The 19214-nt window shown below is 35.2% G+C and overlaps 1 protein-coding gene and 1 long non-coding RNA gene across 3 annotated transcripts in view; one reads left to right on the plus strand and one right to left on the minus strand.

Moving 5' to 3' along the window:
* The window catches only part of LOC106884436 (protein PRRC1-A), a 57943-nt gene that overhangs the window by 3233 nt on the left and 35496 nt on the right, over positions 1-19214 (plus strand). The window contains exon 1 of one of the 2 annotated variants that reach the window (XM_089364210.1): positions 17676-17914. The exons of the other annotated variant lie outside the window; for it this stretch is intronic. The gene's annotated coding sequence lies outside the window, so the exon portion shown is untranslated. Of the gene's footprint in view, positions 1-17675; positions 17915-19214 lie in introns of those variants that run through there. 2 annotated transcript variants of the gene reach the window in all.
* On the minus strand, positions 2813-17757 carry LOC106884445 (uncharacterized). Its single transcript, XR_016244593.1, has 4 exons — positions 17205-17757; positions 8707-8780; positions 7346-7399; positions 2813-5656 (listed from the first exon to the last, which is right to left on the minus strand). It is a non-coding gene; the product is annotated as an uncharacterized LOC106884445 (long non-coding RNA).

Here is a 19214-nt window from a genome sequence, read left to right on the forward strand (position 1 = left end):
TCTATTGAGGCAAGTGAAATCAAAATCAAAATTGCTGACGAGGCCAACGACAGTACCGCTTGATTGGCACTCGTGCCAGTGGAATGTTAAAGTCACATCCAAACGTGGGGTGTAACTGGGCCACTTATGAGTACCCCTCATTCATTAGACAATGAACTTTGCTTATGAAGACCTATTGAGGCAAGTGTAAACAAACCAAAATCACTGAAGTGGCTGATGACAGTACTGCTTGATTGGCACTTGTGTCAGTGGAACGTTAAGAGCACATCCGAGCGTGATCGTTACTAGGGCCACGGATTGGCTCCTGTGCTGGTGACATGTGAAAAGCACCATTCGAGCATGATCATTGCTAGCGTTGCCTTACCGGCACATGTGCTGGTGGCATGAGAAAAACAACATTTGAGCATGATTGTTGCCAGTGCCGCTGGACTGGCTCCCATGCAGATAACACGTAAAAACACCTTTTGAGCGTGAGCGTGTTCGTTGCCAGAACTGCCTCACTGGGCCTTGTGCCAGTGGCACGTAAAAAGCACCCACTACGCTCTTGGAGTGGTTGGCATTAGGAAGGGCATCCAGCTGTAGAAACTTTGCCAGAGCAGATTGAACTTGGTGCAGCCTCTGGCTCACCAGTCCTCAGTTAAACCGTCCAGCCCATGCCAGCATGGAAAGTGGACATTAAACGATGATGATGATGTCTGCAGTGTAACATGATCTCTGTTCTCTTTTGTAATAAATGTATGTCTTGTATAATTCTGATGTATTTTTCTATGAACCATTGGGATAAAAGAAAGTTTAAAAGAAAATTAGAATATGTGAAATATATCTCACAAAATAACAAAAGAAGATACATCATCTGGTTTAACCTTCCTTTTATCATAAGTGTATCATCCAACAGAGTTAGATGTTTCCTGACACTGAAAATAAAAAAAATGATTTTCTTGTCATAAAAGCATTCCTCCTCAGAACTAACACTTACTGGTGGTATTCCGTCTCCTATATTTTCCTTATGACTGTAAAGACTGTAGAAGCTATTGTACAAGTGTAAACAGAGGTCAAGAAAAAAATTAACATAAAAAAAAACAATGAGAAATCATAATTATAAGACAATGTAGTCAATTTGGTTCTTCTTCATCCTTTCATCATGAGTTTCAAAAATATGATTCTGCTCAAAGGATTCAGTGCTCTTAATGCAAATATCCATCATCAGCAACTAAAGCTGTGAAAGGAGTCACAGCTTTGCTAATATAACACATCTCCAGATTTTGCTTCAGTGAGTATATCAGTGTAATGGTATTCTAACAGAACACTTACCATGAGCAAGTTAACCATAAAAGAAAGCTTTGGAAATGTAATTGTCTTGTATCTAAGACATGTGAAAACAGCAGTGAAGTTGACGTCTCATGAGTAGTGTATGGATAACACTGATTTTGCATCAAGATAGGATTTCCATGTTGGACATTATGTCCTGCCACTTGATCTTACAGATTTTGCAAAGGCAATGAAGATGGAAAGTGTCTAATTGTCTATTATTCAACATCTACTTCTCATCAATGCTTGATTCAGCTTTCAGAGAAACACCAATTGGCTGCAATATACAGCCAACATTTTCATCATTCAACAACTTCATGCAAAACTTAAGATCTTGGAACCACATGAGTTGCTCTTTGAAGATGATTGTGCTCTTGTTGTTCATACTCTTAAAGATATTCAAAGAATCAGCTGTCACAAAGAACTTTTAGTGGAATTCTGGTTTAAGCACCCCATATGACTCCTCATACTTATTTTATTTTTTGGAATTTTCAGAAAATTTTTGTGAATTTCTATTCTACACAAGAATTCATGTGATTATGAATAAAAAAATTTTTTTTGTTTTCTTAAACCCTACCCCTCAAATAAATCCTAAAAAGTTCTACTCTTTTTTTAATTATTTAAAAAAATCAGTTTAAAATAGTCTGAATTTTTTGCTTAAATCCAGCCATGGACCACCCTCGATGCATCATCATTCCATTAAATGTGTTTTTGGGGAGAAAAATATTGAAAAACATCAACATATGTCAGATTGATAAAGAAACGAGGAAGGTGTCAGGTGGTTGTGAAATGTGCTAAAAACTAAATTGCCCTTGAGGGATTATATGGGGTGCTTAAACCAGAATTCCATTGGATTTTGGTCTAACAATCAGCATGAAAAAGACAGAGATCATGAACCACCTTGACCTACTTGTCTCCCAAGTAATCCATAGTGATTGAAAAGTGCAAAAAATGGTAGAGGAGTTTACCTAGTATTGCTACTGGCAGGTTTCCAAACTGGCTTTGGAATGATTCATACATCTCACTATTATACATTTTCTTTACAAGTAAACATACAGATGTTCCACATGAACATTAACTGCATTAATCTTACTGATCTTTAAGGAGCAATACCTCAGACAATCTATTAATATGTTGCTGAATTCATCTTTCTAAGAATGATTCTTTCCGTCTTCCTATAAAAGTAAACATACCATCAAAGCCAGGCATTAAATATATTTACTCCACTAAAACACTGGTTGTAGTGATGTCTGAACTTATGATTATGTGGATGCTAATGTAGCACTTTAATCTTACATGCATCTCTCCTAATAAGTTGAATAGATTTATGCTTCAGCTCTAAAAGGATTGTCTAGTTTATAGTTAGTTATTCAGTTTATAACCAGTAAATTTCCTTGCTTTATTATACATGACAATAATGTATCAGTATATTATTTATACTGCTGAAACTTGAATCAATCAAACACAATATGCATAAAAAATATTTAAACAGAAAGAAAAGGAATTGAATTAAAATAAGTTTATTATAACCAAATCTTTTCATACAAAAATATCATATAGAAACATTACAATGTTGTAAAGTATAGACTTAACAATTTCATTAATTCTTTTTATTTCAAAACTGAAATTAGTGACTGGTGTACAATAATCCGTTCTATGCAAAACTCATCTCAAAAAGAATATCTCCACTAGGTAGATATCTACTGCAGCCACAGCATTTCCCAGCACTATTGTCTATAGTTTAAACTGTCACAAACATTCCTTCAAGAAGCTATTTTCTTTTTAATCGTTATGACATTGAAAATGATGAACATAACTTTCCATATAAAGCTGAGGTGTCAAACTGAAGACAGGTTTTCAGTTTGAATCCAGGCAGTGTTGACATAACTTATTACAATCACAAGAATGTTAATATAAAAATTTTGTTACCAGTCAATATAAAATCATTGTTATTAATACAATTATTATTATTATTATTAATATAGAGCATTATCTTCTAAACAATAAATTTTGGTGAAATTAAATCTAAGACAATTTCAATTATAGTTTGAAAATGCTTCAGTAATGTCCTCAATACCTTAAGTAAAGCATGAGCATCACGACTTACAATAAAAGATCTGTTTGAAACGTTGTAGATGGACTTCAACTTGTTGGTTAACAGCAGAAATGAGAGAAATGAATGCTTTTTGTGAAATACCTTAGCTGAACATTCAAATTAAAGAAGGCCTAAGAAGAAATGTTAAATAAAACAGCAAAAGACAGCAGCGTATGTCAAATCATACTGATACAATAATATATAAAACTAAGCCAACCTTACATAAAAGTGGAAAGAAATATGATACTGAGCAATAATATATTTCAAAAAGATTACCTGATACGAACATGGTGTTTCAAATTTTGTTAGCAAAACAAAAAAAAAGAAAGTATTCTCTGTAAGATAAGAAACATAGCAGAATAAAAGATTTCTGGAAGTATGAAGACTTTAAAGGGCCTAATATCACTCCACTCCTATTATAAAATATTTTTTTAAACATAGCAAAATCTCTCAATAGAAAACAAGTCACATACTCACCGCACTACCATTCTTTTTTTTTATGTTACTTTCACTCTTTCTGTCATACTAAAGAAATGAGGAATTGGTTGTGCTAAGAAAGAATGAAGATATGATAAAGACAGATTGATTAGGTAGCTGGGAGAGAGACACAGAAATAGCCAGCAGTCAGTCAGTATGTGATCCAGGCAGTTGGTATGTAGACAAAATGAAACACAAGAAAATGGAGCAAGGCTTGAAGTTGAAAGATTAAGAATTACTAAAAAGGAGACAAAAATAAACCCCATCATTTTTGATGGGTACTTTGGATGTTTGTAAGAAACAAAAGGACCAACCATGAAACCAGAGTGAGTCATTTTTAAATCTAAATTTTATCAAAAGCTGCAAAGGGTAATAAATAAATTACGGATCTATTTCAAAACGGGGGCACCAGTTTTCATTTACGTTTTATGTAGTGTTTTTGGTACCGAAAGACTTTCAAATTTCGTATACTTATCTATTTTGTGTTATAGAACAGAAAAAAATTTTTGTATTCAAATTTATTTCATGTAAAAAATTGTCTTATTTCGATAATTTCTACTAATCACTGACGTCTATTCAGTTGAAAACAGTTAGCGCTGTAACGGTGTATATCGTATTAATCCCCTAACCCTAACTAGACTGTTAACCCTAACCCTAACTCTAGAATCCGAACTCTAAAATTGTTACACACATAGATACGCACAGCGTAATTTATTATATAAACAATATATGCGTATAAATTATGATTAAACCGGATGAAATATGTCACAGGGAATAACATTTTTATGACCGTCCAGCAGTAACTCTATTCAGCTGAATAGACGTCAGTGATTGGTTGAAATTACAGAAATACGACAACTTTAACATGGAATAACTTGCGATGTACGTTTTTTTATTAAGAAGACTAAGAGTAAAAGATGTTTTATATGACACATTCTACCAGTGTCCCAAGTTTCAAAGTGTTTTGTTAGTGTTTCGTTAAGAAAATACTGGTGCCCCCGTTTTGAAATAGATCCTAAATTACAGAATTATGTGGTTATTAAAGATTTGAAGAAACATATAGTAAACAACAACTATAAACTATAGATTATGAAACTGCTATGTAATAAACATATTGAATCAGATTTGAAAAAATATTACAAAGTATTGAAAAGAAGACAAAACAAAAGCTATAAGGATACAACCAAAATTCCAAAGGTTCTAAAGTAAATCTATTTTCAATACAAAATAATATTTCACTATCCTTTTCAAAACTTAATAATCTGTAACTCATCCATGGCTGTAATTTGTTAGTGTCGTAGAAGAATATCAAAAGAAGTTTATTTTAAAGTATTGAACAAAATAACTCTTAGAGTATTGATTGAAAGAAAATTATTAAAATAATTTGAAAGTGCATTAATTTAGGAGTTAAATTGTTTTAAGATGGTACCAGTTATAGAAACATCAATTGAAGTGAAATAAATTACAACTATTGCAAGTTTCAATTATTGTAAATAAAATGATTCAAATTATTCTTTCTTTTCCTTATAAAAAAAAAAAAAATGTAAAGCTGATCACAGAATATGATTGATTTTAAAATAACCCTAAATCAGAATCAAACTTTGATAAAAAAAAAATTATCTTAAAAAATTTGGTGAGATGAGTCTTTTTCTTCTTGCCTGTTTTTCAGATGTGACAATAACATTAACTTCATTGGATAGAATCTGAGGCAAGCATTTAATTTCGCATGCCCTCACGGAATTCCCGAAGTACTCGTTCTTCCAAATTAAAATCATACTGGTAAAAAAAAAAAAAAAAAAAAGAGAGAGAGAGAGAGAGAGAAATGAAGCAAAATTCAATATACGTAAGAATTAAATAACTATTGATAAATTTATCTTTAGTATTTTATAGCTAATGGCTTCATAACACGGAGTTATATCAATGATTACAAATGAAATTTTAGTGCAAGTATTTTTACAGCTCAATGTCATAACGTTAACTAAGACATCATTATACACTCCTTTGAATGGTATATGTCTACATGAACACAAAGCCTACAATTCCTAACACTCACCTACAATTTATCCACAAATGATTTCCAAATATTCTAGCTCAAAGCCTTACCCATTCTTCTAAATTCACTTGCTCCTAAAACTCCTTTGAATTCCATCAGATATTTGACAATTTCTCATTCTATAGTGAAGACATCAATCATATCTCATCTATCAGGAGTGGCTGTGTGGTAAGTAGCTTGCTTACTAACCACATGGTTCCGGGTTCAGTCCCACTGCGTGGCAACTTGGGCAAGTGTCTTCTACTATAGCCTCGGGCCGACCAAAGCCTTGTGAGTGGATTTGGTAGACAGGAACTAAAAGAAGCTTGTCGTATATATGTATATATATATATATATACATATATATATATATATATATATATATATATATGTGTGTGTGTGTGTGTGTTTGTGTGTCTGTGTTTGTCTCCCCAACATCGCTTGACAACCAATACTTGTGTGTTTACGTCTCCGTAACTTAGCGGTTTGGCAAAAAGAGACCGATAGAATAAGTACTAGGGTTACAAAGAATAAGTCCTGGGGTCGATTTGCTCGACTAAAGGCGGTGCTCCAGCATGGCCACAGTCAAATGACTGAAACAAGTAAAAGAGTATCCCTGAGGTCATTGCTCTTGGTGAATTCAATGAACATAACTACTTCTGACTTTCACTCATTCTACACAGAAGCTGATAGTGAAAAACTTGAATCATTTGCATTCTGAAGAGTTAGACCGATTAGTACCCACAACTACCCATAGCCATGATAGACAAACCAAATATCCAAACTCGATGCCTCCAACACACTTGATGGGCGATCCACTGCCCTCAAACAATTTGCTCCAAAATTAGCTGGGTTATTTTCTAGGTGCTTGAGCAGTAAATTTACTTCTATATGCCTGAGTTAATCTGACAAGAATAGGTACCAAGTTATCTAGGCATGTTATCTCTAACAGACTGGTATTCTATCAAAGGGAATATTTCATCTGCTTAATGCTATAAAAGGAGATAAGAATTACAGTATAAAGAGTAGAGTTTGCATCCCAGTATTGCTCATATTCCCACAATAATGCAGATAAGAAATGAAAGATGAATAATTCAGTTTTTTACAATATTCATATCAAGTTCTCATGAATGAAAAAGAAATTATGAAATAGCATATACTTGGCCATTTTTTAGGTGATTACTTTAAATCGATAGTACTATCCTAAGTTGATGCTACTACAGTAAAGTACATTTCAAAATGTACTTTACTGTAGTAAATTTTTACATTTTTCTCTAGTTTCATCCAAGCCAAGATAAAGAAGTCCACAGATATTAATTCAGATGTAAGCAAACTCAAAAGGAATAAAATTGTGAGGTATTGGAATTAAGCTTATGAAACTTATATTAAAATCATCTTTAAAAAAGTATAAATAAATTAACAAACAAACTTACATTAAATTTTTCCATAATCTTGTTCCGATCCATTTTTATATTTGGAACATTGATCTACAAATAAATACAGAGCCAGAAATGTGATATTAATGACAAGCATATACAAGGTGGTTCAAAAGTAGGTTTACAGTTATCATGTACGCACTTTAGATTTCTTTTAAAACATTTTATTACATTTAAATTTCTATCTTACAATTGACTAAATTAGCATAGAATAATGGTTTCATATTTTTTTATAATTAAGATCTAAACTGTTAGTATATGAATGCAAAAGAGATAGTTGAATAACTAAGCCTACTTTTGGGCTACCCTATATATATAATGACATGGGAGATAACAATATCATTAAAAAAATAGACAACTTGATAAACTATCGCCCTAGATCAATTCATTGTTTTATCAACTGTTTGGCATAAACATTACTTCCAAAACTTATACATTTCCCACTCTCTCAGATTTATCTATTATGATTTAGCTAAACATAAATTATATTACTTGCCAGGAGGATTATTTGTTAAACTCATTTTTTTATTCTGTTTATTATGCTTACTTCTTACATTAGAACAGGCAAAATATTCAGTGCAATCCTTTTATTACTATATTTCTGTTGAACTACACAACCTTTGTTTCAATTAATTTTGAAAATAATGAAGAATTTAATGAATTAACTGTCATTATTAAGCAGGTGTTCAGTATGTAAACAGACAAGAAATTCTATTGGAAGGTTTTAAATTGCATCACTTTAAAACAGGAAGTTTACATCAGAGTTTTGAGTGGGTGGGCAGGTGGATTAATATAAAAAGGGTTACAAACTTTCAAAAGCTTCCCTAATTTTTTTTGTATACTATTAAGAAATTATGAAAATAGGTGCAGGTATAGTCATGTAGCTGACTATTTCTCTTGACAAACATACTGTTCCAGGTTCAATTCCACTGTGCAGCACTTAGAGCAAGTGTCCTCTACTCTCAGTAAAGCAATGCATTGTGATATTTTGTAAATGGAAACTGTACTGAATATGTGTGTGTATCACCATGGAATGGTAGAGATTGTGTGTCAGTGTGGGATGGTATGTAGAACAAAAAATACCTAGTCTACATTTAGTCTCTTTAGGCCCAAAGATTTTGCCTTTTGTTCTCCCCTGGATTGATAAACTAAATACCAGATGAAATACTGGGGTTAATATAATCAAGTAAAGCCCTTGAAGGCAGGGCTTACAGCATGATTACAGGCCATTGGCTGAAACCAGTAAAAGAAAATTTATTGTCAAATCCACAGGTATAACGAAATTTCTCTCTCATAAATTCTACAATTTTCATAAGTTCAAATGAAACCTAAATAAGAGAATTCTTAGTTTAACTTACTTTAGGGTACTCAGTGTAGTTATTTACAATCTTAATTGTAACACCTCCTAAATCTCGAAGCCATCCTGTTCGGCCTGAAAAAAAACATCAAAGTTTCAAACATATATTAGGGCATTAACAGATGAATATTGAAGATAAAGGAAACAAGAGAACAGAAATAAATAAAAAAAGCTTGATTCCCCCACCGAATGTTTTCAACATCAGAAATAGCCATAATAAGGTTAATTACAGTGATTAAGGTAAAAATACTAACATTACTTTCTGGCTAAGCAAGCAAGGGAGACAAATCCAAACACTTCTGGTTTTTTAGGCATTATCAGTATAATTCACACAGGAGTGTGTAGTTAAGAACTTTATTTTCCAACCACATGATTTTGGGTTCAATCCCACTGCATGACTCCTTGGACAAGTAATTTCTACTACATAGGCTCTCAAGTGATCCAAGCCTTACGCATAAATTTAGATTTAACCATTAGAAACTGAAAGCAGTCTTTCATCTATCTCTGTATATACACGTATTCATCATCATCATCATCATCATCGTTTAACGTCCGCTTTCCATGCTAGCATGGGTTGGACGATTTGACTGAGGACTGGTGAAACCGGATGGCAACACCAGGCTCCAGTCTGATTTGGCAGAGTTTCTACAGCTGGATGCCCTTCCTAACGTATTATATATATATATATATATATATATATATATATATACTTTGGGTATGGTAGATGAGTTTAGCAAAAATTTAGATTCAGATGAATATGGTACTTAAGTTGAGGCACCAGAATTAAGTATGGTGTTATCCATACAATTTCAAAGTAAGGTGATTAAAATCAAAATAAGCAACAAGGATATCCAGAGGTAATGCAGTATGATCGTTTCATGCAACTCTATTTAATTTAACTGCAATCATTACATCAATTTAAATGCAGAGCAATCCTCAGTTGCACAAAGACATAGAATCTAATTAAATTAAAACAGATGGACACATTAGTATACTAATGACTCCTGTTTTAATTTAATTAAATTCTATGTCTTTGTGCAGCCAAGGATTGTTCTGCATTTAAACTGATGTAATGATTGCAGTTAAATTAAATGGAGTTGCATGAAATGATCGTACTGCATTACCTCTGGATATCTTTGTTGCTTATTTTGATTGTATATATATGTATATATATATATATGTTAGCAAAAACCAAAATCCTAATAAGTAGGAAGGTAGATAAAACACAAACCCCTTCAGGTAGATGGCCCTGCTCAGTATGCAGCAAAGGAGTAGGTAGTAACTCTATAAGATGTAACCAGTGCAAGCTATGGACACATAAGAGGTGCAGCAATATCAAAGGCAGATTAACTACAAAGTTAGTTTTTGTATGACGACAGATGTTCAGGTACAACACTGTAAACAAACAAGAAACAACTTCTATCTCATTCCAGGGAGAAAAACTAGAGGTAGTTGATAGCTTCCGCTATCTGGGTGACCAAGTTAGTAGTGGGGGTGGGTGCGCTGAAAGTGTAACTGCTAGAATAAGAATAGCCTGGGCCAAGTTTAGAGAGCTCTTACCTCTGCTGGCGACAAAGGGACTCTCACAAGTAAGATCGTTGCCAGGGCCCCTGGACTGGCTCTTGTGCGGGTGGCACATAAGATGTACCATCCTGAGCGTGACCATTGCCAGTACCGCCTGACTGGCCTTGTAGGGTTTTCGGGCGAGATCGTTGCCAGTGCCCCTGGACTGGCTCTTGTGCGGGTGGCACATAAAAGACACCATTTCGAGCGTGGCCGTTTTCGTGCGGGTGACACGTAAAAGCACTCTCTACACTCTCTGAGTGGTTGGCGTTAGGAAGGGCATCCAGCTGTAGAAACTCTGCCAAATTAGATTGGAGCCTGGTGTTGCCATCCGGTTTCACCAGTCCTCAGTCAAATCGTCCAACCCATGCTAGCATGGAAAGCGGACGTTAAACGATGATGATGATGATGATATATATATTAGCCATAAGTTTCATAAACTACAAAATATAAATATCCACACTGCCACACTTGAAACATACCTGTTATAACTTTTTATCTCGATTTGAATGTATGTGAAGGTATTTAGAATGTCCAAACCTATTTTTGCAAATATGGTATTGTGAGATAGTTGTGAGCATCAGTGTCATAAAAGCAGTGTTCTTCATTTCCAACCTGTCATGAAAATAAGTCCAGCCACAGGAAAATATTACATTGCCTGGAAACCAGTGTGGATTGGCAACAAGAATGGCCTCTGGACATAACAAATTCTATCTGACCCTGTACTGACACTTCAGTACATATCATACTGTATAGAGAAATGTGTTATCAGGCATTGTGCAAACAGTTAAAGTGAGTTATGGAGTAAAGATTTTATGAGTTCAAAGCTTGTTATTGCCTTAGTTAGACATTATTTCTAGCCTGGAAGCATTATATCTCAAGTAGTCAGTGTTAAGAAAAAGTAGCCTTAAAATGTAAAAATGCTATGAAAGAATAACTTTACTTAATTGAAATTATCTACTTCTGCATCAGCCTTTGTTGAAACCAATACAACTTATCAAGCTATATATTCTTATTTACTTCTTGCCAATTTTTTTAATCTTCAAAACCTATCTCTTAAATTCATCTAACACAATGGTCATAGGATACCTTTAGTCTTCTATTTTGCAAGTATTTGAGCCAAGATTCTGATGAGAGGATAACTTTCTCTCTCAGTTCCAGTGACCCTAAAATGAGCAATTGAAGCTCCTTTAAACCTTACCAAAAAAAAACAAAAAAAAAAAACTTTAAAACTAAATATTATTGGGCTCTAATGTTTTACTTATATATATATATATATATAAATATGTACACATTAAAATGCTAACTCTACTCATGTTATCACATTAGTTAGTAACAATTAAAAAAAATGTGAGTTTTTAAAAATTTATTCTTATATAACAGCTATGAAAATCAGAGCTTCCTCTGCTAAGAGAGTTGACATATGACACAAAATTGGTAGGTCACATCCTATCTTTGGTGCAAAGGCTTTGTTTTGTTTCTGTGGATTGATAATGGATTGTTACTTCTGCTTGTGTTGCTGCAAATTTTGTAGTGGAAAATTTTGGCCACAAACGGATCAAGAAGACATGGATTATTCATTCCTACATGAGGAAATAAGTAGCAATTCTTCAGAGGCTACCCCAGTCATCTCACAGCCAACTACTTCAGGACACCCTGCAGAAGGACAGGGAGTTGAAGATGCTACCTGAAATGTGACAGAAACAACAATTTTAAGACACCAGACTATGGTGCTGATGGTGCAATTCCTTTACTGGAATCCTAAATTGTCATTGCCTAACCTGCATGTCTTATCAAGCATGGTCACCACTATATAATTGATGATTGTTCAGGAAGCCTGCATTGTTAATCTTAAATCTTCCAAGTGGCACATCTATTCTTCTGAAATATATTTTCCAACTTTTGTTATTTTTGGTAATTTACTAAGCTTTCATAAATGGTACATTATTGTTTTGAATGAATATATCTTTTCACTTGAACAGGTATCTCTTTTACAAGAAGATAGTTTTCACATTCATCACTGGTGTATTATTTGGATGGGTGGCAGTACAGCATATTAATTATAACAATCCTTTGTCTTCTTGTTTTTGAGGCCCAGTTCTTTCCATGCCTTGCTCAGTCTTACTTTGCTACAGGTGCTTAACTCACTTCTACTGTCAGTGTATGCTATTCTTCAAACCAACATTCATCAAATATTTACATCCAGTATTGTTATATTCCTTATGCCTTAACTGATCAGACACCTTCTTGGTTAAGTTGTACTTCACCTTTCATGCAAGTCAACAAGAGTCATACAACAAATCATGCTCAAAACCTTTCTCTCCAACATCTGCAGGATATTTCCATTCAATGATTGTGCACTAGCATGCACTATCACGTTACTTAACCATGTTTCTTACACTGCTCTTGCTAAAGGGAGATAAACACTCTTTGACCAATATGGGTAGTTCTTGCTTACACCATTTCTCACACTATATATATAATGCTCTCACTTCAGCATTAATTAGTGCATTCTGTTTTAAGTAGTTCAAGGACAATTTCATAACTGCTACTAATACTACTGATATCTATTTATATATACCTAACTTCCAAAGTTTTTTGAGTGCTCATTTTTTTCTTGTTTTTGTATTTAGTACACAATACTAAGGACATAATTACTCATTTCCATTACATAAAAAGCAAGACTACAACTGGCACTCAGTCAGTTATGACAATGAGTGTTCCAATTGATTCAGTCGACAGAACAGTCTGCTCATGAAATTAACACACAAATGGCTGAGCACTCCACAGACATGCATACCTTTAACATAGTTCCCAAGGAGATTCAGCATGACACAGAATGTGACAAGGCTTTGAATTACAGGTACAACTCATTTTTGCCAGCTGAGTGGACTGGAGCAATAAAGTGTCTTGCTCAAGGACACAATGCACTGCCAGGAATTGAACTCACAACTGTGAACCGAATACCCTAACCACTAAGACATGTGCTTTCACTAGAGCAAAACAACATCCCTGATGGCCCAAAAATTTTGTGTTTGTTGTTACAAATTGATACTTTGGTTTTTGCCATCTTAGCGTTTTTAGCTAATCTCCCAGAATTGGAAATTTGTTTGTAATGAGAACTGGATCATTGACATGAAAAGTTCACAGAATCCTCCCATTTTGATAACCAGTATTTATTGCTATATCAAATATAATGAAGAAAAAAAACCTATGATACTGCAGACAAAACATACTTGAAAACCCATTTATGCACTCTATTCAACAATGAACTTGTTACAAAGTGGAAAGTTGTTTAAAGTCACTACATAGATAAAAAGGTTAATAGTGATTTCAAAGTTTCAGCCTTTTTTACCTCCTTCATCAGAGAGTTTGCAAGCTGAAGCTTCAAAGTCATTGCCGACCTTTTTCTTGTAAATGTTAATAAATATGAGGTGCAGTTCATTTTGTACAAGAAAACTTCTAATGCCATTTGTCTAGTGAGACAACTAAAAGTAAGCTGCTGTACCTAGCATTACCATTTGTCAAACAAGAGAAAGTCAATTAACAGAGAGCATCACCTGGTGAGCTGATGGTCACTGAGGGAGCTAGAAGTAAACATATAGCTTATGGGAGGACAGTGGTCCTGCAAGGTGAAATTTAGTAATGAGAGTAGTGACAAATTTAGTGTATGTATGTGTGCATCATGATTTGTTTAACATCTACTTTTTCATGTTTGCATGGGTTGGTTGGGATTTGGTCAATGTAAATTTTCTATGGCAGAATGTCTTTCATGTTGCCAACCCACAGTTACTTCAAGGTAACATAATGTAGGGTACCAGTAGGGGTTCACCAAGGATCGGTGCTCAGCCCCTCTTGTTCATCATAGTCTAGTCCTCCAGACAAAAACAGAGGAATTCAAGATAGGCTGCCCCTGGGAGCTCCTCTATGCTGATTATATGCTCTTATAGCTGAATCATTACCTGAACTAGAGAAGAAGTTTCAGGTATGGAAGCAAAGTCTAGAATCAAAGGGCCTTAGAGTTAACCTAGCAAAAACCAAAGTCTTAGTAAGTAGGGAGGCAGACAAATCATAAATCCCTTCAGGTAGATGGCCCTACTTAATCTGTAGAAAAGGTATAGGTAGAAACTCCATAAGATGCACTCAGTGTAGGCTTTGGACACATAAAAGATGCAACAACATCAGAGGAAGGTTAACAGGGAAACTAACTTTTGTGTGTGTGGAAGATGCACAGGTACAATAACCACTGAAAATGTGCAGAAAATAGACTCCATCAACTGCCGGGGCTGGGGGACAAGTAGTAGATAGCTTCTGTTATGTAGGTGACCAAGTTAGTAGTGGAGGGGGATACTCCGAGAGCGTAGCTGTGAGAATAAGATGAGGCTGGGCAAAGTTCAGAGAGCTCCTACCCTTGCTGGTAACAAAGGGCCTCTCTCTCAGAGTGAAAGGCAAATTGTTTGATGCCTGTGTGTGAACAGCCATGCTGCATGGCATTGAAACATTGGCAATGACAGCTAAGGACATGCGTAGGCTTGAAAGAAATGAAGCCAGTATGCTTTGCTGGATGTGCAATGTCAGTGTGCATGTTCAACAGAGTGTAAGCATCTGGAGAGAAAAGTTAGGCCTAAGAAGCATCAGATGTGGTGTGCAAGAGAGACAACTGCACTGGTATGGTTATGTGATGCATATGGACGAGGACAACTGTGTAAAGAAGTGCCGATCTCTAATTGAAGAGGGAACCTGTGGCAGAGGTAGACCCAGGAAGACATAGGACGAGGTGGTGAAGCACGATCTTCGAACTTTGAGCCTCACAGAGGCAATGACTGGTGACCAAGACCTTTGGTGATGTGCTGTGCTTGAGAGGACCCATCAAGCCAAGTAGACCTGTGCTGGTGGCATGTAAAGAACATCTTTTGAACATTGGGCCTCATGGAGGCAAAGTGGCTGAGTTCTTCTCGAGTGTTGATGATTATATATATATATATATATATATATATATATATATACACACACACTTTATTGATAAAGCATATTACTCTACTTCAGAGGATTCTTGTAGATTGAATAAAAATTTCGAAAAAGTCTTAAATTTAAAAAATGGGGAGGGGGACTTAAAATTTCGAAAACGTGATTTTTTGTATATTCGGAATTTCCGTCATCGAAAACCTAGGCATCCGATGAAAAAAAAAAAAATTCCGAAAGCTCGTTTTTTTTTGAGGGGTGGGACTCTCGCCCAGGTCCACCTATATATGCTTTATTTAAAAGCAGCAGAAATATAACAAGACTGTTACTCGGAGTTTCACGTTCCCGTTCTGTCCGATGAACGGGAACGTGAAACTCCGAGTAACTGTCTTTTGTTATATTTCTGCTGCTTTTAAATAAAGCATATTACTCTACCTCTGGTATTTGAGTACTCTTTTTTCCACCTTGTTGCACATTTTATGTGCTTACTCCGGTATATATATATGTGGGGCGAAACCACTATGACATTTTGGCTCGTTGACTGACAAGGAAAACTCAGCTGCGATTAATCCGTGTATCGTGTCTTTGTCTATATTTCCAGTCCGTGAAGTTTTCGTCTAGTTTCCTGTTAGCTCTGATTTCGAGTAACTTTTTCTCTTTGTGTTCTGCCTGTTCAACCCTTGATATGTATGTGTGTGTGTGTGTGTATATATATATATATATATATATATATATATATATATATATATATATATATATATATATATATACGCGCGCGCGCTGGGTTTGAATATAAAGCGTAAATTGATTTTTGTGATTTATTTCACAACACTAGTATTTCCGTGTGCTCAATTCACAGACGGAAGTTTATTAACTGTTTATAATCCTAAACGATGAACGTAATATTTTGAAATATAAATAAAAGTTCCAGCTTTTATTTATTCACATGAAATTACTTTCCTAACTTCAACCAGTGATATAATAATTAGTATTAATAGCCTCGCATAAAATTACACCAAGTTTTTCATAAATAAACTTTGAGTGCAGAAGAGGTGGTACCTAAAAGCTAAGATCGACTAATTGAAAGTAACATTATTGTCTAAGCTCTCATCCTTTTAAATTAGATGAAACGTCATCACTTGCACCAACTTATTTCCTTTTACAAACAGACAAATAAAATCGCAACGGCTTCTCAAATCTGCTTAAGGTAAAGGTGCATGGAAATATCTGTTTACGGTTTGATTAGATAGATGTTAATTGAAGTGAATTTGGTGTGAAAATTCGACGTCATAACACTTTTGTTGTGGTCAGCGTATGGAAATCGACGGAGAAAGTTAAGAGACTTAGTGACACTGAAATGACAATATTTTCTTCATCAGTCACAAAACCAAGTATCACTACAGTCCATTACAAGTACTTATTTAACCAACTCATGATTCAAATGAGAACTGAAACTCTCCACTCGAAATAATTTTGCCGCAACAATGACCATAGAGCATTTGAAACAAAGAAATAACATTACGGGTGACCCTAATCATTATGACAACTAGATAGGTATTCAAGAACATCAGGAGGTTAATACAAACAGCTAAAGGAAGAGAGTGGAATGGTTCAGAGTTTGTGAGTATCCGATAGATATTCCTCTAACAATAACAAAAGGTTTTGAGAGAGATGAAATTAGATATGTTTTAAACCAGTGATATACGATCTTGCTTTGCAACTTGAAACAAAATATAGTAATAAAGGAGGCACAAGGTATCGAAAAACAGTCTTTGTTGGTCAAAAATAAACAGACTAATTCCCATCTGTCTTAGTATACTAATTGGATAAACCGAGTTGATAACTTTACAGTAATACTAAATATTTAAGCAGCAACATCTGGTTTAAAATTTAACAATAGATATAGAAACCTCTAAAATGATATAATCATTGATAAGTTAACTTTATACGAAGACAGAAGATTAAGAAACTTACCAAGAGTAGTGACATGCCGATATGCTGTGTTATCTTCGTACATGATATCAGGAATCAATTTTTATCAATAAAACCCCTAAAACTACCGAAACATTTAATGTTACCTGCTTCAGAGGAGTCAAGTAGGAGTTATCTATCCTTGACTACTTCACAGAATAGAAGAATTAAAGTTTATTGTTCGGTTATTGTGGTCTGTAATTCGATTACTTGTTGAATGTTAAGAGTATAAATCATTTTTTGGGGTCCTCGTAGTTGGTACTGTTAGATGCATCACAGCTAATGGAAGAGATTTTATTCAAGAATTGATAGAAGTATTTCTGCCTCATACTTTTCAAATGACAAAGTATAGGTTCTGCATTCGCAGCTTGCTAAAATAGTTTGCCATATCAGTAACAAAGTTGTAAAATTACTCTAGCTGTACTGTATTAAGTTACAGAATTTAAAAATTTTTATTTTTATTATTGATTCAACGTTAGAGGCTATGAGATTAGGCCTGAACAAATCTAGCATTTTACTATAGACATTGGCGACTAGGTCAAGTGACGAGCTTCCCTGGAAGCTTAAGCTGCGAAATATCTTGAAGCTAATTTAGATCATATACGTTTCATACATCCTCTTCCTGGCGTTAATAGTCAAAGCACCCGACAAATTCGGATGCAGTTTCAAGCCACGCTTAAATACCAGTTCACTTGAAAGACGGCTACTAAAACGTAAGAGAAAGAGTGTTATACAATCTTATTCTTTTATAAATAATCATATCCTTTTGTAAGAAATATTTTAGATTTGATAGGAAACTTTTATTCCTGGTTGAAAGTGATTTGCTTCAACTACGCGCTGCTAATACCATTACAAAAAGCATGAATAGAGTTCTAAGCTTTCGGTCAGGGCGAGATCCACAACTTCTGCGGCCGAGCGGAACAAAATCCTGAAATACCGCGATCTGTCGGCCAACTACATTTTCAATCCTGTGGCGTTCGAGACGTTGGTGGGGTCGGACCACTTACTGCGAGATTCCTGTCTTTACTGGAAAATCACCTTGCAGAGGTAACTGGTGAGGCTCGTGAGGGCGCTTGGCTTTTTCCGGCGCATCGTCCTCGCCATCACTCGCGACAACGCTGCAAGCGTGCTGGCGTGTCTTAATATCCATTAGAAAAGTTTCCCAGCGCCCCCAACTTTTCAACCTAAGGTGGTGAATTGTTTTTTTTTTTGCTTCTTTTTCCTTCTTTCTTTTTAATTTTTTCAATTGTGTTCTCTGTTTTGTCCAGTTTTCTAGTTTGGTTTTGTAAAACGGTAAACTTCCTTGTTATAGTGTACCTTCTTATTGTGTGCGAGACAACGTTCAGTTGGATAATATTTCTGAGTCGCACAACCTAGAGTGTAAGTTTCTATACCCCGTTTGGGTTTTTTGTGGGGTATTTTTTTAGTATCGCATTGGTAAAGGCGAAATCGTAAACCAAATAACCTTCGTTCACCTAAACAATTGAGAAGCGTGCACGTATGTATGATCAAGTACAAATATGTGTTGGAGTGGCTTCAGCTTTTCATAAAAGAATGTGGCGAACGCTGTAGAACAAGTAAAACTCAAAGTTCGATGCCGTTTAAATTCTCAGTTCAATTCTGTTTGAATTTGCACTGGTGTCCTTGTTTCCTACAAATGTCTGGCCCCTGATTGTGAGAGCGTTAGTACAAACATGTTGATCAACATGTAGAAGTATACGCACGGCCTGTACCAGACCAACCGCCCCCAATTCAACTACTTCCAAGGCAGAAATACGAGAGGACACAGCCTGAAATTGGGAAGATCACACTGCAGGCCGAACATTAGAAGCTGCTTTTTCGTACAGGGTGTGACTGCCACCTGGAACAGTCTGCCGAACAGCGTGGTCGCAGCTCCATCAGTCAATGCCTTCAAGAACAGGCTTGACGCACACTGGAGGGAGCTTCGGGCAAAATTTGACCCTGTCTGTTACTATTAGCTACAACTGTCGAAGTGTTGTACCACACATGACA

This window comes from Octopus bimaculoides, chromosome 16, assembly GCF_046866305.1.
Source record: "Octopus bimaculoides isolate indiv1 chromosome 16, ASM4686630v1, whole genome shotgun sequence".
In the NCBI taxonomy this organism is placed as follows: Eukaryota; Metazoa; Mollusca; class Cephalopoda; order Octopoda; family Octopodidae; genus Octopus; species Octopus bimaculoides.